Raw genomic sequence first — 21606 nt, 5'->3', positions numbered from 1 at the left:
TTTATTACCTACGAAGCATTCTCTGTCCTGCGTGGAGAAGCTTTGCGCCATTCTGTGCAGGGGCGTCACCAACACCAGCAAATATCTACAATGTTCCCTGATTCCTAGCCTAGCAGTAAAGTCTGTTTACCAGTCGTCCCCTCGTTCTGTCCCTTGGGTTTGCACCCCTTTTATCATCAGGGGTGGCCCAGTTTTAGGATTGTTTCCAGTGCAGATCAGGCAATTTTGTATTACCTTTTGGATGGTCATTTGCATTTATAGACCACCAGTAAACTTGTGCAGCCCTCCCATCATGGGTACCTTGGTGTAGGTGAGTAATAGTTCCTTGCATCACATGCTCATGTATAAGCTCATTATAAATCCAGCCTCTGTGGTTGTTTGGTCCTGATCACCATCTAAGTCTCGGGAGTCAGCATGAAATCCCCATGCGTCTGCTCTCTCGAGATCCATTTCCAGATCTGAGGCTTAAACAGGGACAGGTCCACACTTGGAATGAGTGCTGAAACCTTAGGATCTGGGTTTTTGGTTCTGGCTGCCTGTTTTGCTGTCTGATCAGCCTAATTTCCGTTGGTTATATAACGATCAGTCTTTGGGTGGCCCAGGCAATGTCCTATGGCTACTTTTTCCAGCATCTATACATATAAATATGTGTGTATACATATATATATATATATATATATATATATATATATATATATATATATAAAACAGCATCTAATAAGGCTGGTGTCGCCTCTGCATGTTGAATTTCTTTCCTCCTGATGTCAGTAGACCAGTCTCTCCAGGTGGCCCCGTGTGCATGTAGGACAGAGAAGGCAAACTTGGAATCGGTATAGATAGTCACCTTTTCCTTAGCTCCAAGGCTCAGGGGTCTGTGCGGGCTGTGAGCTCGGCCTTCTGGGCAGACGGACCTGGACGGGGGCTTCTGCTTCTAGGGCTTCCTGATGAGTTACAGCTGTACACCCGGCCTTTCCAAGCCCCGCCTCGTCCGTGAAGCTGCTCGCGTCCGTGAATATTTCCATTTCCAGATTTTCTAAAGGCTGATCAGTCAGGTTGTATTCAATTATTTGTATACAGTTGTGAGCAGGCTCTCCTGTCGTCCTGGGGAGCAGAGCGGCTGGGTTTAGAGTGGAGACCACCTGTAATGTGACATTTGGGGTGCCAAGTGGTGAGGCCTGGTATTTGCCCAGCCTCCCCGAAGTAAGCCTGCATCCGCCGCTTCGTTCAAGTCAAGGTAGCACGCTGCGCGGGGCATGCACAGTGGCAGGCCGGCTCAGGGTACATTTTTCAGCTTCCTGTGAAAGGTCATAGGTTGCAGCCACAGCCCAGAGGCAAACTGGCCACACTTGACGTACACGCCCGATTGTTGGACTCAAGAAGAAAAGTAAACTACTGGCCTTCTGGATGTACCTACACATTGAGTTAGCATTCCAAGACTCATGCCCTGTCTTTCAGACACAAAATGCCTGGGCGACCAAGTGCTGGGCTGTGAAAAGCTTCTCCTTGATGGTGTGGAACTCATTATGGCATCTCGGAGTCCAGCTTAATGGCTTATTGTCATTTCCTTTAAGAGCCTCATATTGTCTCAGAGTTCAAAGTTAGGAATCCAAATACGACAAAACCCAGCAGTTCCTAAGAATCCTCAAGAATGCCTTCTGGTGGTGGCTACAGTCACCGTAACTAATGCTTCTCTTCCATCTGGCAATACGTTTCTTTGTCCTTTTGATACCTCAAATCCTAAATATCTTAGAGTTGGTTGAGAAATCTGTGCTTTTCCCTTGCAGTATTTTGGTCTCAACGCTTCCTTAGTTCTACGAGCCGTTAGTATACCATCCACATATTGGAGTAGGACTCCCTCATTTAATTGGAGATCCCTTCAGTCCGTGGCTAAGGCTTCCCGGAAGATGGTGGGGTCCTGCTTCAATCCCTGTGGGAGTCCCACCCAGCAGTATCGTTGTTTTACGTCAGACTCTCGATTGTCCCATTCAAAGGCAGACCCCTGGGTCTCAGGACTTAGGGGTATGCAGTAAAAGGCATCTTTTAACTCCAGAACTGTAAAACCAGCAAAAGTCTCCGGATAAAGTTGTAAGTAAAGTGTAAAGATTTGGCATCACCAGATGTATATCCTCTACAGTTTGGTTAACAGCCCTCAAATCCTGTGTAAAAGTCATCGCTGGTCCCGGGTTTTTGAACTGACAGGATGGGAGTGCTATATGAGGATTGACAAGGTCAGAATAATTGGCATTTAAGAAAGGTGGTCGTCAGAGGCTTTATACCTTCTTTCAAATGCCTCTTTAAGTGCCTATTGCTTTACATTTGGAGCCTTGGCCTCTGGATGGAGTTTTACTACTACTAGGTAAGCCGTCTTGTCTCTTCCTGGCCTCCCATCAGCCCAAACATCCACTCTTAACTTTTTGCGGAATTTCTCCAGGGGCTTCTGGGGGAGGCTTGGTCTCCCGATCATAATGGGGCAGCTTGTGGGGCAGAGGCTTGATGTGGGAGTGCATTTAATGTTCCCAAAAAGGGAACAGGGCATTTGAGCAGTTACAGCTGGGTGTTCCAGATCCCTATCAGTATATCATCTGTAAGCCTCAAAAACCCCCTCAAGGAAGGTGGATGGGTTCTCCTGGGGTCCTTGCTGTACTTCCTGGATCTTCTTCAGGCTCTGTTGTTTGGGGGTTCCTGTGGAAGTCTGGTTATTAAACATTCCTTATGATGATTCAGGCTTGCTCAGTCCCCTTGGGTCTTGGGGGTCCCATCATCCTGGTTCAGCTCCAGGTGTGGCCTGTGCCGCCCGAGTCCTGACTGGATGCTTTGGTTGTGAGTCAGGGAAGCGTTCAGCTTCCGGGCAGCTTTCTCTAATACCATCCTGTGCTCTTCCACAGCAGGGTATTCACGAGGGCCTGTCTGTCAGCCCAGCGAGAGTGATGAGTAGCAAAACGGATGTAAGGAGGCTCCCCATTTTCTGAGGATCATCTCAGTAAGATGGCTTATTGTTTCTCCAGTGGTATAAATCCAGGACTGATACGGGAGGATCCCCTGGGTTGGCCTTGGTCATCTAAGCCCGCTGGGACCTGTCTTAACGGAAATGCCCTGCCTGAGGTAGAGTGTTCCCTGGGCCAAACTGAATCCCCTGGTGGGTATGGGGAGGAAAGAGTGTTCCTTTGTGACCATCTGGTATGGGCAGTACAGAGCCGGACCAGCAGCCCTAGGAGGGCTGGTAGGACCCTTTGCACTGACTACAGGAAGACCCCTTCATAAGACAGGGAAACCACAAGAGGGGCTGACGGAGGGACTGGAGGTAGTAGGTCAAGATCATGGTCAGGCTTTGACTCAATTGAAACAGGCTTTTTCTGAGGTTCTTCCCTCTGAACCACAATTTTACATCTCTTCTGCAAATTCTTATTCTGATATAAAGACATAAATGACTGTGCAATGGGATTTCATCCCGGTTTTCCTCTCTCTAACAAAACAAATCGAACTATAAGATAGTATCGTAGTTCAAAGACCCATTCTCTGGCCATTTCCCCCTGATTCCAGCTGATACTGGGGCCAGGCAGTGTTACAGAGAAAATCATTTTCTTCTTTTCCATCGGCTCGTAGCTAAACATTGACCAGTTTTGAAGAATACATCCCAAGGGACTACAGTCAGCTATACTATTAATGTTCCTCATTTGAAAGGTTTCTCTCAGGATGACCAGAGCAAAATGACACCAAGGAGGTGTTTTGGGTGGAAATGCCTTTAACCCAGGCATGGGGTATGTTCTTCTGGGGTGGGCTCCTGTGAAGCCACTGCACATCATGGGGGAAAACCCCCGACACTTCCATGAGGCAGGGTTTCCAGTCAGGGAGCAATGTCTTCTATCTCCTGAGTCGGGGACCTTCATTAAATCAGGTTTAATAAAGTTTTGCTACAGTCATCCAAAGGCCTCCCCCTATTGGCCAATCCTAACAAATTCAACAGACTTAGACCAACCTGGACAGACAAAGAAATCCAAGACTCTGGGACTTTAACCCAGGGTTCAGGACTTTAACCTGAACTACTTTTTAAAAATTTTATTGGAATATAGTTGATTTACAATGTTGTGTTAGTTTCAAGTGTACAGCAAAGTGATTCGGTTATACATATACATATATTGATTCTTTATCAGATACTTTTCCCATCTAGGTTATTACAGAATACTGAGTAGAGCTCCCTGTGCTATACAGTAGGTCCTTGTTGGTTATCTATTCTATATATAGTAGCTTGTATATGTCAGTCCCAAGCTCCTAATTTATCCCTCCCCCACCCACATGTCCCCTTTGGTAACCATAAATTTGTTTTTGAAATCGGTGAGTTTATTTCTGTTTTGTAAATAAGTTCATTTGTATCATTTTTTAAAATTAGATTCCACATATGAGTGATAGCATATGATATTTGTCTTTCTCTGTCTGAGTTATTCCACTTAGTATAATAATCTCTAGGTCTATCCATGTTGCTGGAAATCGGTGTTGCTGCATTATTTCGTTCTTTTTATGGTTGAGTAATATATACAATTCCATTGTATATATGTACCACGTCTTCTTTATCCATTCCTCTGTCGATGGACATTTAGCTTGCTTCCATGTCTTGGCTATTGTGAATAGTGCTGCAGTGAACATTGAGGTGCAAGTATCTTTTTGAATTATGGTTTTCTCTGGGTATATGCCCAGGAGTGGGGTTGCTGAGTCATATGGCAGTTCTATTTTTAGTTTTTTAAGGAACCTCCACACTGTTCTCCATAGTGGCTGTATCAATTTACATTCCCACCAACAGTGCAAGAGGGTTTCCTTTTCTCCACACCCTCTCCAGCATTTATTGTTTGTAGACTTTTTGATGATTGCCATTCTAACCGCTGTGAGGTGATACCTCATTGTAGTTTTGATTTGCATTTCTCTGATCATTAGTGATGTCGAGCATCTTTTCATGTGCTTTTTGGACATCTGTATGTCTTCTTTGGAGAAATATCTATTTAGATCTTCTGCCCATCTTTTGACTGGGTTGTTTTTTTGATATAGAGCTCCATGAGCTGTTTTTATATTTTGGAGATTAATTCCTTGGTGGTTGCTTCATTTGGAAATATTTTCTCCCATTCTGTGGGTTGTCTTTTCGTTTTGTTTATGGTTTCCTTTGCTGTGCAAAAGCTTTTAAGTTCAATTAGGTCCCATTTGTTTATTTTTGTTTTTATTTTCATTACTCTAGGAGGTGTATCAAAAAAGATACTGCTGCGATTTATGTCTAACCTGAACTTTTTTTTTTAATTTTTTGTTTTTTAATTTTATTTATTTATTTATTTTATGGTCGTGTTGGGTCTTCGTTTCTGTGCGAGGGCCCTCTCCAGCCGCGGCAAGCGGGGGCCACTCTTCATCGCGGTGCGCGGGCCTCTCACCATCGCGGCCTCTCTTGTTGCAGAGCACAGGCTCCAGACGCGCAGGCTCAGTAATTGTGGCTCACGGGCCTAGCTGCTCCGCGGCATGTGGGATCTTCCCAGACCAGGGCTTGAACCCGTGTCACCTGCATTGGCAGGCAGATTCTCAACCACTGCGCCACCAGGGAAGCCCTCTCATTTCTTAATTTCATACGCCAAAATGAAAATAACAGTTCAAGTCAGGGTTATACTATAGAAAATAAGCCATTAATGCATTTATCTGGAAAGTTTTGCTTTTATTAATGAAGAGTGTTTGCCTAAATTATGTAAATATGAAAAAGTAAATTCAAAATTAAGAAATCTGGCACAAAGGTAAGGAAGACATCATTGACTACGAATTGCAAGGCTGGTACTTTCTGATTAATGTAGTGTCTCCCAGATCACACACTTTACCACTCACCGTGCATCCACTGACGCACACCTTGCTGGAGCTGGTTCCTTGGGCTGACAGATCATCACACACAGACATGAAGTAAATCAGCATTACTGGCTGGAAATTGGTGGGATTAGGGGCAGGGAATTTTTTTCAAACCAGTTTGTTCAGCTAATCCACCTTGAGTCAGTTTTTACAGTAAGTCTACTATATTTCTTTTAGAAAGTGACAGCAGAGGGCAGTAAGAAACTTCCTAATGCATTCATTTAATTAAATATGTCATCCTAAATTCTGCGTTTACGTATATTTTCCATAAAGATTTTTTCTTATCGTTTCGCCTGTGATAGAAGTGAAATTGAGTATTTCTTCTGGATTCTGTTTAGATTTTTTTTTTAACCCACTAATCTTGGGAACAAGTAATTCTTCGTTCGAAATACATTCACATGTCACTCAAAAGAGTTCTGCAGGTTTTCAAACCTACATACGGCCCCGCTTAGGTTTACTCCCAAAATAGGCCTGTTCCAGATGTATTCTGTGAGCACCACACCCTTTCAAAAACCACAAAAGGTAACCGATTTACCATCAAAGGATTAATTCAGATGAGCAGATCCTAACTCCTGTGTTAAAGTTCACTTAACCGTTTCGTAACTTGGGGGCCATCAAGTTCATGCTTCTGTCTCCTTTCTTCTTACAGCGGGAGGGGAGGACTAATTTAGTTAGTAGCTACAGGATTATTAACTAGTTTCTCTTGTCATCTCCCAGTCTACCAAGGCCCATGAGCAATGTTCCTTAGTCATTACAAATTCTGCTCTTCTAGAGAAATTAAGCTTCTGATGAGATGTTCCGTTGTTTAAAGTTAGCTGGTCGTTTTTGTATCCTTTGAGGGTTTTTTTAGGGGGTAATGTATAAATGTACATTAAATTTTTCTTAATGTCTGTTCCAAAGATCTTGGTCCCTCTGCCATGCATTGGTAAATGTACCAAATGCCTAAGAACTTTGAGCTTCTTTTCCACATGAGACCTAGGAGAGGCTAAAGAGGAAACCTTTAAAGGGAATTTGGTATACGGAAGAAAACCTTTAGTAAAGAGTTGCCTGCACTGGGACATTTTAGAACCTAGCTCCCACCGAGTTGGTCCGGGAGGCTCAGGACCCGAGACTGGGAAGGCCTGGTGATCGACGCGCCAGCTCCCAGGGCCCCGGGAGCAGGTGACAGGACTCGTGGAGAGCAGGGGTGCCGGGGGACCTGGCACCAGCAACAGACAGAGGCCGGGAGACCCGAGGTGCTGGCAGGGGGCAGCGGGTCCAGAGGTGACGAGGTGGCAGGCCCAGGTGTAGGGAGAGGCGTTCGCCCCAGGAAAGCGGGAAGGCGGGTACCAGGGTCCAGATACAGGGATGGCTCACAGGGAGCAGATCTGCCATTCAAGACTCGAGTCACGGAAACAGAGACTCAGACTGGGCTGAGTGAGGGACACATCCCTGACCAACTCGCGTGGGGTCCAGATGGGGGCAAATGGCCAGACTGACGTGTGGGCCACGAAGTTGCGGGCCTGGAGCATCTTACGTTTGGCCCAAGTAGCAGCCATCTGGACTGGGGCAGGAGGCGGATGAAGTAGCCCAGCTGAAGCGGGACTGATGGGAACACGGTTCAAGGCATTTCCACTTTATAACCAGTCACTTCTCCCCGCTGCCCAAGTGTAACTGGCACAAATACCAGTTATAACCACAACCAGGACTGAAAAAATCCCGTTTTCCTTCTTCACTTTTGAATAATTCCACCAAAACCCCAGCAAAGCAGAGACAAGCTGATGGAACTAAAGCTTCTGTTCAATCGTTAAAGTTACATACAATTTACAACTCAACTTACATGCAAATTACCTGTTAACAATTTGAATTATTGCATAAAACCAGATCACATCAGACGTTCCCTCTTTCTCTTGCACGGCTTGACAACAGGACAAAGACGTGTTCCCTCACCTCCCTCACCTCCCCTTCTCTCCACTCTCAAATTTTGGGAGTTGGTGAAAAATTCATGAAGAATTCTAATCCAGAAGTACCTCTGGTATGATAAAAATGAGGCCTCACATTTTCACTTTATACTTTAAAAATATTTCATCATGGCAACTATAGCTTTTAAACCATTTAAATATAAGGACACTAAGAAAACTAGGAAATTATTTGCCTGGTAACAGAAAAAGAATTCATTGGTCCTAGAGCCGGGAACAGAACGCAGGTCCTCAGTTCCTGACCGCACCCTGTGGTGACCTCTGAGATGACAGGGCAGGCTCCAGAAATACAGGCGAGTGGGAGCAACACCTTGAAAGTTTTCTGCTTGGGACTTCAGACTCCAAATTATCTTAAAAAAATGGAATTTCTACAGTATTTTTCTATGTTTAAAAAACATAGCGGTTCCTGGTTATTCTTTTTTTGCATTCAGTTACTACTGCTAAATAAGTCAGTCAGCATAAACCAAAAAATGTTTAAAGGTGGGGGGACACTGATATTCTCTATCAAATAGCTACAAACAAAGCAGATTATTCCCGGTTTACGAGCAGTAGTGCAAACCGTCCTCACATTCAAATTATACTGTAAGGTAAATGTGTGCAAACGCAAAAGGGAAAAAAAATACTTTTATTTATTTATTTATTTTTTACACTGTCTTTTTTTTTTTACATCTTTATTTGGAGTATAACTGCTTTAAAATGGTGTGTTAGTTGCTGCTGTATAACAAAGTGCATCAGCTATACATATACATATATCCCCGTATCTTCTCCCTCTTGCGTCTCTCTCCCACCCTCCCTATCCCACCCCTCTAGGTGGTCACAAAGCACCGAGCTGATCTCCCTGTGCTATGCGGCTGTTTCCCCCTAGCTATCTATTTTACATTTGATAGTGTATATATGTCCATGCCACTCTCTCACTGTGTCCCAGCTTGCCCTTCCCCTTCCCCATGTCCTCAAGTCCATTCTCTACATCTGCGTCTTTATTCCTATCCTGCCCCTAGGTTCTTCAGAGCCTTTTTTTTTTTAGATTCCATATATATGTGTTAGCATATGGTATTTGTTTTTCTGACTTACTTCACTCTGTATGACAGTCTCTAGGTCCATCCACCTCACTACAGATAACTCAATTTCGTATCTTTTTATGGCTGAGTAATATTCCATTGTATGTATGTGCCACATTTTCTTTTTCTTTTTTTTTAAAGAAATTCACAGTCTTTTATTTATTTATTTATTTATCTATGGCTGTGTTGGGTCTTCGTTTCTGTGCAAGGGCTTTCTCTAGTTGTGGCAAGCGGGGGCCACTCTTCATCACGGTGCGTGGGCCTCTCACTATCGCGGCCTCTCTTGTTGCGGAGCACAGGCTCCAGACGCGCAGGCTCAGTAATTGTGGCTCACAGGCCCAGTTGCTCCGTGGCATGTGGGATCTTCCCAGACCAGGGCTCGAACCCGTGTCCCCTGCATTGGCAGGCAGATTCTCAACCACTGTGCCACCAGGGAAGCCCCATGTGCCACATCTTCTTTATCCATTCCTCTGTCAGTGCACGTTTAGGTTGCTTCCATGTCCTGGCTCTTATAAATAGAGCTGCAGTGAACATTGTGGTACATGACTCTTTTTGAATTATGGTTTTCTCAGGGTATATACCCAGTAGTGGGATTGCTGGGTCGAATGGTAGGTCTATTATTAGTTTTTTAAGGAACCTCCATACTGTTCTCCATAGTGGTTGTATCAATTTACATTCCCACCAACAGTGCAGAAGGGTTCCCTTTTCTCCACACCCTCTCCAGCATTTATTGTTTGTAGACTTTTTGATGATGGCCATTCTGAGTGGTGTGAGGTGATACCTCGTTGTAGTTTTGATTTGCATTTCTCTAATGATTAGTGATGTTGAACATCCTTTCATGTGTTTGTTGGCAATGTGTATATCTTCTTTGGAGAAATGTCTGTTTAGGTCTTCTGCCCATTTTTGGATTGGGTTGTTAGTTTTTTTGATACTGAGCTGCATGAGCTTCCTTTATATTTTAGAGATTAATCCTTTGTCAGTTGCTTCCTTTGCAAATATTTTCTCCCATTCTGAGGGTTGTCTTTTCATCTTGTTTATGGTTTCCTTTGCTGTGCAAAAGCTTTTGAGTTTCATTAGGTCCCATTTGTTTATTTTTGTTTTTATTTCCATTTCTCTAGGAGCTGGGTCAAAAAGGATCTTGCTGTGATTGATGTCATAGAGTGTTCTGCCTATGTTTTCCTCTAAGAGTTTGATAGTGTCTGGCCTTACACTTAGGTCTTTAATCCATTTTGAGTTTATTTTTGTGTATGGTGTTAGGGAGTGTTCTAATTTCAGTCTTTTACATGTAGCTGTCCAGTTTTCCCAGCACCACTTATTGAAGAGGCTGTCATTTCTCCATTGTATATGCTTGCCTTCTTTGTCAAAGATAAGGTGACCGTATGTGCGTGGGTTTATCTCTGGGCTTTCTATCCTGTTCCATTGATCTATATTTCTGTTTTTTTGCCAGTACCATACTGTCTTGATTACTGTAGCTTTGTAGTAGAGTCTGAAGTCTGGGAGCCTGATTCCTCCAGCTCTGTTTTTCTTTCTCAAGATTGCTTTGGCTATTCAGGGTCTTTTGTGTTTCCATACAAATTGTGAAATTTTTTGTTCTAGTTCTGTGAAAAATGCATTGGTAGTTTGATAGGGATTGCATTGAACCTGTAGATTGCCTTGGGTAGTACAGTCATTTTCACAATGTTGATTCTTCCAATCCAAGAACATGGTATATCTCTCCATCTGTTTGTATGATCTTTAATTTCTTTCATCAGTGCCTTATAGTTTTCTGCATACAGGTCTTTTGTCTCCTTAGGTAGGTTTATTCCTCGGTATTTTATTCTTTTTGTTGCAAGGGTAAATGGGAGTATGTCCTTAATTTCTCTTTCAGATTTTTCATATAGGGATGCAAGAGATTTCTGTGCATTAATTTTGTATGCTGCTACTTTACCAAATTCATTGATTAGCTCTAGTAGTTTTTTGGTGGCATCTTTAGGATTCTCTATGTATAGTATCATGTCATCTGCAAACAGTGACAGCTTCACTTCTCCTTTTCCGATTTGGATTCCTTTTATTTCTTTTTCTTCCCTGATTGCTGTGGCTAAAACTTCTAAAACTGTGTTGAATAATAGTGGTGAGGGTGGACAGCCTTGTCTTGTTCCTGATCTTGGTGGCAGTGGTTTCAGTTTTTCACCATCGGGAACGATGTTGGCTGTGGAAAAACCACTTTAAACACCCACTTACTGCAGTGAAAGTGGACTCCACCAATGGTCCAGGCATCTTTAATCTTCTAGTACAATGGCTCGTACCTACACGTAATCATAACATGGCTTTCTAGTACAACGGCTCGTACCTACACGTAATCACAACATGGCTTTCTAGTACAACGGCTCGTACCTACACGTAATCACAACATGGCTTTCTAGTACAACGGCTCGTACCTACACGTAATCACAACATGGCTTTCTAGTACAACGGCTCGTACCTACACGTAATCACAACATGGCTTTCTAGTACAACGGCTCGTACCTACACGTAATCACAACATGGCTTTCTAGTACAACGGCTCGTACCTACACGTAATCACAACATGGCTTTCTAGTACAACGGCTCGTACCTACACGTAATCACAACATGGCTTTCTAGTACAACGGCTCGTACCTACACGTAATCACAACATGGCTTTCTAGTACAACGGCTCGTACCTACACGTAATCACAACATGGCTTTCTAGTACAACGGCTCGTACCTACACGTAATCACAACATGGCTTTCTAGTACAACGGCTCGTACCTACACGTAATCACAACATGGCTTTCTAGTACAACGGCTCGTACCTACACGTAATCACAACATGGCTTTCTAGTACAACGGCTCGTACCTACACGTAATCACAACATGGCTTTCTAGTACAACGGCTCGTACCTACACGTAATCACAACATGGCTTTCTAGTACAACGGCTCGTACCTACACGTAATCACAACATGGCTTTCTAGTACAACGGCTCGTACCTACACGTAATCACAACATGGCTTTCTAGTACAACGGCTCGTACCTACACGTAATCACAACATGGCTTTCTAGTACAATGGCTCGTACCTACACGTAATCATAACATGGCTATTAGGTCATCATTATTAGCCTAGTAAAATTTCAATTAATATACGTAATTGAAAGGAATTAAATTCCTTCTTTTTATAATCAAACCCCAGCACCTGCAAGGCCTCCAATTAGTTTATATTAGCGAAGCTTTGATCACCATCAAAAGCCAGACAGGAGGATTAGCCCTATCAGACCTGTGCAGCGCTGTCGGTAGAAATTTCCATCTCCTCAAAAGAAAACAGACATCGAAACAAGCCACTGACCCGCTTTTCTCACTCAGGGGATCAGGGTGTGGTGTGTCCCGTTTTGTAGCTGCATTGGTTCAGGAAAGCGTGGCCAGTAGGTAGTGAAGCTGCCGCACTTGTAAAATCACGATCCAGACGGCTTAGCCCAGCAGGGCTGTTTTTCTTGAAGAGGGTTGTCAACACTGACAGGAGACGGTAGCCTCAGAGACAGTATGACAACTGACAGCACAGGTGTCACTGCAGCATCACATGTGAGTAGGTACAAACAACGTGGGGACAATGCTGGGATACACAGCAAATTAAAGATGTGCATTCTCTGAACTTTGTGTGATACCCAGTTGTCTACTTGGGTACCTAACAGGTGCATCCAGTGTAATGTATCCAAAAGTGAGTCCCTGAGTCTCCTGTCCTCCGAAACCCTGTCTTCCTAACTCTTCTCCAGGCCAACAAATGACAGCCCTCCTGCCAGCCATTCATGGACAAAACCTCGACCCCTGTTTCCCTCAACCTGACCACCTCACGCCTCCTCCGCAAGTGCGGCTCTGGTCCCCGCCACCAGCATCTTCCCCTGGGTGTCTGCACCACCTGCCTTAATCCATGCCCTGTTTCCACCCCAGCCCATCACAGTCTACACCACACCCGGCACGGTTCTTTTTCATGAAACTGTGGTCACGGCCCAGTTCAAAGCTGTCCAGGGACTAATGGTTGCTCTCAGAGAGAAACCTGTAGTCCTGTAAACAGTGAGAAGGCCCTGTCTCTCTGATGTCGCCCCTGATTCTCAGCCCTGCCACTGCAGCCATAGCCGTGTCCTTGCTGGACCCTGCATGCCCAAGGTCTCCACACCTGCTGTTCCCTCCACCTGGGCTGCTCTTCCCCAGGTCCACGCAGTCCTGGACCCTCCATCTCTCTCCTTGGATGTCCCCGTCAGAGCCAGGCTTCCGTGACTGCCTGGCGGAAAAGAACAGGGCCTGCCCTCTCCACTCTCTTGTTTTGTTTTAATTGAAGTAGAGTTGATTTACAATGTTGTGTTACTTTCAGGTGTACAGTAAAGTGATTCAGTTATACATACACATGTATCTATTCTTTTACAGATTCTTTTCCATTATAGGTTACTAGAAGATACTGAGTGTAGTTCCCTGTGTTATACAGTAAACCCTTGTTGTTTATCTGTTTTATACATAGTAGTGTGTATATGTCAATCCCAAATTCCTAATTTAACCCTCCCCCCCTTTCCCCTTTGGGAACCATAAGTTTGTTTCCTATGTCTGTGAGTTTATTTCTGTTTTGTAAATAAGGTCATTTATATCATTTTGTAGGCTCCATTTTGGTTTTCCCCTAGAACTTACTGATACATTCTACACTTGTTTCATTTATTTTACTGTCTCCCTCAGTAAAATATAAACCCCTCTAGCGTCAGGACCTCCAGCTGATTTTCACCGTTGTGTCCCTGGGCCTAGAATGGTGCCTGCAGGTAACAGGTGCCCCGTAAGCATGTGCTGAGTAAATGAATGAATAAGTCCCACTCCCAGGTGTGTGTTTATACCTGGAGGAGGTAACCATGTGCACAGGGATGCATGGACACACATGGTCATAGCAGCATTGTTTCCAGGAACTGGAAAGGACCTCAATGGTCATCAGAAAGAAAGTGGACATCTCTATGAGAGACTGATTTCATTTCTTTCAGAAAAATACCAGGAGTGGCAATATCACACAAACAAACAACCCAATCAAAAAATGGGCGGAAGACCTAAATAGACGTTTCTCCAAAAGAAGACATACAGATGGCCAAAAAACACATGAAAAGATGCTCAACATCACTAATCATTAGAGAAATGCAAATCAAGACTCCAATGAGGTATCACCTCACACCGGTCAGAATGGGCATCATCAGAAAATCTACAAACAACAAATGCTGGAGAGGGTGTGGAGAAAAAGGAACCCTCATGCATTGTTGGTAGGAATGTAAATTGATACAGCCACTATGGAGAACAGTATGGAGGTTCCTTAAACAACTAAAAATAGAGCTACCATATGACCCAGCAGTCCCACTACTGGGCATATACTCTGAGAAAACCATAATTCAAAAAGACACATTCACCCCGGTGTTCATTGCAGCTCTATTTACAATAGCCAGGACATGGGAGCAACCTAGATATCCATCAGCAGAGGAATGGATAAAGAAGATGTGGTACATATATACAATGGAATATTACTCAGCCATAAAAAAGAATGAAATATTGCCATTTTCAGCCACATGGGTGGACCTAGAAACTGTCATACAGAGTGAAGTAAGTCAGAAAGAGAAAAACAAATATCATGTATTAATGCATATATGTGGAACCTGGAAAAATTGGTATAGACTATCTTATTTACAAAGCAGAAAGAGACACACGTAGGGAACAAACATATGGATACCAAGGCGGGAGGGGGTGGTGGGATAAATTGGGAGATTAGTATTCACATATATACACTGTTGATACTATATATAAAATAGATAACTAATGAGAACCTACTATATAGCACAGGGAACTCTACTCAATGCTGTCTGGTGACCTAAATGGGAAGGAAATCCAAAAAAGAGGGTATATATGTGTATGTATAGCTGATTCACTTTGCTGTACAGTATGAACTAACACAATATTATAAAGCAACTATACTCCAAAAAAAAAAAAAATACTAGGAGTGGGATTGCTGGATTGTGTCGTTGTCCTATTTTTTCCTTTTCTGAGGCACCTCCACACTGCTTCATGTTGTAAAGAATGTGATCGGTAGGGAAGGCACAGGGGCTGCAACAGTCATGGCACTGTGTCACGTCTTAAGCTGGGCAGTGGAGACACAGGTGTACATTATCTTATTCTTTACTTATTGAAAATTATTGACTTTTTATTTCCCTCTACCAGCCCAAGTATGTATTTGGTACTTTCTGTAGCAGTGTTTCTAATGAATGGCATGTTTGATCCATAAACACATCCAGAAAATGTCTCAGTGTTAAACAGTGAGAATGAACTCAGTTGGCTCTTACGCTTTTGCCCTCATGAGATTTAAGTTAATCCATTTTCTGGCTTGTTTTAGTTATATTTCAGAGCTTTTATTTATTTATTTATTAACATCTTTATTGGAGTATAATTGCTTTACAATGGTGTGTTAGTTTCTGCTGTATAACAAAGTGAATCAGCTATACATATACATATATCCCCATATCTCCTCCCTCTTGCGTCTCCCTCCCACCCTCCCTATCCCACCCCTGTAGGTGGTCACAAAGCACTGAGCTGCCCTCCCTGTGCTATGCAGCTGCTTCCCACTAGCTAGCTATTTTACGTTTGGTAGTATATATATGTCCATGCCACTCTCTCACTTCATCCCAGCTTACCCTTCCCCTTTCCCGTGTCCTCAAGTCCATTCTCTACGTCTGCGTCTTTATTCCTGTCCTGCCCCTAGGTTCTTCAGAACCATTTTTTTTTTTAGTTTCCATATGTATGTGTTAACATATGGTATTTGTTTTTCTCTTTCTGACTTACTTCACTCTGTATGACAGACTCTACAAATAGCTCAATTTCATCTCTTTTTATGGCTGAGTAATATTCCATTGTATGTATGTGCCACATCTTTATCCATTCATCTGTCAGTGGACACTTAGGTTGCTTCTATGTACTGGCTATTGTGAATATAGCTGCAATGAACACTGTGGTACATGACTCTTTTTGAATTATGGTTTTCTCAGGGTGTATGCCCAGTAGTGGGATTGCTGGGTCGTATGGTAGTTCTATTTTTAGTTTTTTAAGGAACCTCCATACTGTTCTCCATAGTGGCTGTATCAGTTTACATTCCCACCAGCAGTGCAAGAGGGTTCCCTTTTCTCTACACCCTCTCCAGCATTTATTGTTTGTAGACTTTTTGATGCTGGCCATTCTGACCGGTGTGAGGTGATACCTCATTGTAGTTTTGATTTGCATTTCTCTAATGATTAGTGATGTTGAGCATCCTTTCATGTGTCTGTTGGCAATCTGTATATCTTCTTTGGAGAAATGTCTATTTAGGTCTTCTGCCCATTTTTGGATTGGGTTGTTTGTTTTTTTGATATTGAGCTGCATGAGCTGCTTGTATATTTTGGAGATTAATCCTTTGTCAGTTGTTTCGTTTGCAAATATTTTCTCCCATTCTGAGGGTTGTCTTTTCGTCTTGTTTATAGTTTCCTTTGCTGTGCAAAAGCTTTTGTTTCATTAGGTCCCATTTGTTTATTTTTGCTTTTATTTCCATTTGTCTAGCAGGTGGGTCAAAAAGGATCTTGCTGTGATTTATGTCAAAGAGTGTTCTGCCTGTGTTTTCCTTTAAGAGTTTTATAGTGTCTGGCCTTACACTTAGGTCTTTAATCCGTTTGGAGTTTATTTTTTGAGCTTTTAAAATTGTTCTTATTTTAAATTCATGGTGTTCTTCCTAGAACACTACATGTATTTTGTCCTGTGCCAAAGATCTTTTATGGTGTCATCTACCCAGTTCATTGGCTGCCGAGGGTACAAAAACTTGTCTGTGAGCCTCTCATTCTTAATAAAGAATGTCCATATTTAGACACACAGACACACACACATGCAAATACACACACGTACATGGTACCTTTTTAAAATTAGCAAATGTTTGAAGATTAATGAGAGCGGCATATCACCACCTCGCCAAAACAACTGTCACCCCACCCCCATCATCATATTTGGGTGACAAGAGCAAGCAAAATGGGACAGAATCCAAGGGAAATGACACCACTTAATTTTATAGTTTCCTACTCATACTTAAGTATCATTTCTTTTAATTCATTAAAAATATTTTTTTCTTTCTCTGTACGTTTGCACTGAATTGAAAAACTGAGTCTTTTATATTTTACAATAAATGTTCTCTGGGACCTTAAACCTCCAATGAACCAGAAGCCAGGAGAGGTGAAGCAACAGGGTGGTACCTTCATTTTCACTGCAATGAAGATACAGGCTTATCTCTGATTCCTCCACAAGGTTCCTTTCTGGGAGTTAATAAATTAACAGGATACAACCAGTCACACTGTTTGTCCTCTTCCCCACCCTTTGCCTTCTTTCTCAATCCCTGTTTCCCCCCAGTATCTGCCTCCTTGTAAATCTCACTTGAAAAGTTGGTCGTATCTCTACAACACTTCAACCACCTAAAGACATCGGCACTGATGCTTCTGTGGACCAGTGAGAGAACTGGGACCAGTATCAACTCCTGAGCCCAGGAAACATTGCCCCTGTTGTGTGAAGCTGCTGTTCCTTGGTTTGAACATTACAGAGTGACAGCAGCTGCCTGTCACCACTCCCTGGTCAACCCACGACCCACGATGCTGTGACAGGCCTGCTCCACTTCGCGTGATGATGCTAAACATCTGATATCTCCATGAACCAAGAAGCACATTTGATGTCCAAGGCAAATGTGGGGTGTTGCTCTAGCCAGAAATTTGAATCCATTGTAAGTCATCGGTCTCTAGCCATAAAGTAGCAGTAGCCAAATTAGACAGTAGCACTTGTTCTAAAGAATTGATTCCATCATTTCAGGCACCATCTCAATGGCCAAGTTTCTGGATTTAACAAGAAAAGCAATCAATAAACAAACACTAACGTAAATTTTCCTAAGAAATAAAGGTAGTCACAGAGAATCCCTTTAGAATTAAAAATATGCTTGTGCATAAAGTATATATATATATTCACTTGTGGAACAAACAACAAAAGAGCTAGTGTCTGACAGTTAGCTTCCGGAGCAAGAGTGTGAATCTCAGGTCACCTTGGCAAGTCTTTTACCCTTTCTGTGCCGCAGTTTCCTTGTTGGTAAAATGGGAATAACAAAAGTACCTACCTGTGGGGTTATTATGAGTGTTAAGTCAGTGAACACAGGGAAAGAATTTAAAACTGTGCCAGACACATAGTAGCATCTTAATAAATATTAAGGTATTATTAAGTTATGTATTATTATTACAAAGCATTCACTTTATTGTTTATTGTCATTGATTTGGTGTAAACTCCCTGTGTGCTGCCTTCTCAAAAATCTTTGGATCTGTTTCATTTCTTCAAAATCTTCATACTGCAGCTCTCTTTTGTACTGCTAAGTACTCACAATGGTATCGTTTATGGAAAGGGGACATTTCAGCATTACAGGCTAAACAGATAATTGTTAAGGAATACAGTATGTCTTGGAGGTGTCTCTCTACCCCTCCCTCACACAGCTGATTATCTCCCCATCCTCTGTTTCCAAATGTCAGCCTTATTGCGCATTACTGTCAACTTGGAAAGCCTTCCAAAAATCAGATCTCTTCGACTATTGTTTTCTTGCTGCTTTTTAAACTGTTTAACAGTTTTCCTGAGTTTACTTCAGGTTCCTTGTTAAATATTTGCTAAAGCCTGTTGAAAAGGGTTCCCTTACGATTCAGCCACTCCCTGTTTTTGTATTCCAGTAATTTCAGCAGGAAGAAAACTCCAAAGGCAATTTAGGTAACAAAGGCAGGCTCTTCCCTCAGCTACATAAATTGGCTTTGACTTTGTATTTTCTTCCTGCTGAGTATTCTACCATACAGCAAAGCTCTCACAAGGAAAAGAATGTGCTTTTTGGAAGTTTCATTGATTCTTATGCAGACTACTGTGAAACAGTTGTTTCGAAAGAATTTGACTCAAGTTTCAAATACTTTCACTGTCAAAACTGCGCAGCATCTGGAATCCTTTCTGCAGAGTTGTTCTAAGGACCCCTGCAGTTTATTCATTTGCCTGGGGCCACACCGCATGTGGACCCCTGAGTCTGTTTAGGCGTAATCACAGCAATTCTCCAGCTCTGCTTGGAAGCTGCATTCTTTTGATGAAGTTACTTTATAAACACAACTGTAGCAAATACAATGATAAGTCTGCAACTTGATACGCTCTCGTGCTGACCAAGATGCAAAAATGTCGTATCAGTTGGTGTGTAGCAATAGACATGACTCTTTCCTATTTAATTTTAGTTTCTGTGAGAGATTTTGGAGCAGGATGGTGGATAGAAGGACCTGAGCTCACCTCCTCTCACGAGAACACCAAAATCACAACTAACTGCTGAGCAGCCGTCGATTAAAAAAAAGACTGGAACCTACTTGCAGTTTCTTTGAGCCAAGAAGTAGTGTCCTATTTAATATCTGCTGGAATAGGAGTAAACTGCTAGTCACCTGAGCATTGATAAACTCAATCAACATGTTTCCTGGCAGAAAAATTACTAGTTGCAAGTGGAAACTTGGTTATAAGCTCTAACAGTGAAGTCTGGTTCTGTGTACCAGCATATGGTAAACTGGGCCACAGAAACGAGTTTCCAATCACTGGTTATATAATCCACATGTGGGCCAGAAACCCTAAATAAAATAACGTCGGGATTTTTTTCCCTAAGGTAACAGATTTGAGCCTTGATTGCTGGAATGGAGATGTATTTTCTAACGGAAAAATAGAAAACAAGTGTGGGGAAAGGATTTCCAAGTAATGGAGGAGAATCTTTGAAGAAGGAGAAAAAAGAAAAAGGGAGGGCAGGGGAGGGTGGGGGGAGAAGAAAATTCACATTTGGAGGTCGTTGGTTCTTCCTTTAAAAGCCAGAAAGATCTTCAAAATCATTTTTGCCATCACAGAAGTTATCACAGACCAGTTGCATTATCAGAGAATGTTCCAATTGTGCTTCTGCATAGAAAGGGCGATAGATGTGAAGTCTGGGAGGTGAGGTAGAAAATGCTTCTGTTTCAGTTTTGGGTTTTAAACCACCACCGACAGAGATTAAGAATTCTCCACATCACTGCATGAATTTGGTGAAGATGAAAGGGACCAGTACGGACCAGCAAGATTCCTGGAATAACAGCACTGACACGGGGACTAGGTCAAGGGTAAGGGCTTTGCTCGGCCCACTCACTCCTGTCCAGGGCCTGGCCATCCCCTGATGAGGAGACTTTGGAAGTCAACACAGAGGCTGACTGGCCTGTGACCAGCACCACGTGTGTCTGTGCCTCCTTAGACAGAGTCACCACACCACCAAAGTGCAGGGAGCTGATGCTACGATGTCACTTTCATCCTTCTCAGCCCTGTGCTTATCATTCTCAGCCCCATGCTTGTCATGTGCTTATAATTCCTCTTTATGTGTCTTCCAGAGCTACTGACGTTGAAACCTCATGAAAGTTGTAGTCATCCCCCTACTAATCATAATAAATATACTAACATTAACAGCCAACGTTTCTTGAGTACTTAGCATGTGCCAGACACTCCTAAGAGCTTTATTTATAAACTCACTTAATCCTAGATGCTACCATATTTCTTGGATTCTAAGACGCATATTTTGTCACATTTTCTCGTCTCTGTAATCGGAACGCATCTTGCAGCAAAGGGCATTTTACAGTCACTGTCAGACTACAGTCATGACGTGGTTGTCTTTGCCTGTGCACACACAAACTTGGTCAGAGCTGTTTATTTTGCTGTTGTTTTAGTTATTTGCATCGTAGTTACTACATGCTGTTTTCTTCTTTCTTCATGGTTTACAAAATAATGGTGCCTTACAGTGAGTGGCATGTTAAGTCCAATGAACTGCAATATTATTATCTCCATTTTCAAAACAAGGAACTGATGTTACCGAGTTCAAGCTCGTACTGCTTGCTGCAGGACAGGCCATTAAATCGAGAGACAAGTTGTTGGGGCAAAGAAGAGTGACTTTTCCAGAAAGCCAGCAGACGGAGAAGATGGACCAGTGTCCCAAAGAACCCTCTTCCCTGAGTTAGAATTCAGGCTTCTTTTACTAAAAGGGGAGGGGCGCGGCTGGTTGTTGCAGACGTCTTGGTGCCGTCGGCATCCTTTGTTCTTGCATCCACCCACGCAGGTCAGGTCGTGATGTTCCTGTAAACCTCCAACAAGGCAAACGTTATTCTCTGTTCTGCAACTTTTTATCTCTATATGAATGGAAAAGTGGTATACCTTTCAAGGTCAGAGCCTTGAGAATGGGTTTCCTATATATTTCAGGCTATAGGCAACATTCTTTTAGTGATTAGCTTGTAGCAAAGGCAATAGAATACAAAGGTGAAAGTAAAAGAGACAGATCTAATACAGCGTCAGATTTGTTCTTCCCTCTTACACTAAGACATGAATAGTTTAGGAAAACTGCCCAATTGTCCACTACACAATTCTGCCACACAAAGCAGAGTGGGGTGTACAGCCCTTCTTACACAGTGGCACCCCCAACAGAGACAGGTGAGCCCCAGTTTACCATTACAAACGCCCAACACAGGAGTCACCATTTCTCTAAAAGCAAAATGCTGGTGAATGACTTCTTTTCATTGCCCCAGGTGAAGTTAAGGAAACCTGGAGCGGGAAAGGATCACTGGTCCTCCTGAGGAGACAGTGCACGGTGTCCAGTCCCAGCCCATCAC

General features: G+C 42.8%; 1 protein-coding gene and 1 long non-coding RNA gene across 5 annotated transcripts in view; one reads left to right on the top strand and one right to left on the bottom strand.

Annotated features, from left to right (window-relative positions):
* PALLD (palladin, cytoskeletal associated protein) overlaps positions 1 to 21606 on the top strand; it is a 378549-nt gene that overhangs the window by 12858 nt on the left and 344085 nt on the right. The window lies entirely within an intron of this gene.
* On the bottom strand, positions 10983 to 14320 carry LOC309664133. Its single transcript, XR_014265644.1, has 2 exons — positions 11959 to 14320; positions 10983 to 11166 (listed from the first exon to the last, which is right to left on the bottom strand). It is a non-coding gene; the product is annotated as an uncharacterized lncRNA (long non-coding RNA).

The sequence above is a fragment of the Balaenoptera physalus genome, assembly GCF_965194825.1.
Source record: "Balaenoptera physalus genome assembly, chromosome: 7".
Lineage (NCBI taxonomy): Eukaryota > Metazoa > Chordata > Mammalia > Artiodactyla > Balaenopteridae > Balaenoptera > Balaenoptera physalus.
The sequence above is the reverse complement of the archived record's forward strand: the minus strand, read 5'-3'. Positions and strand labels throughout refer to the sequence as shown.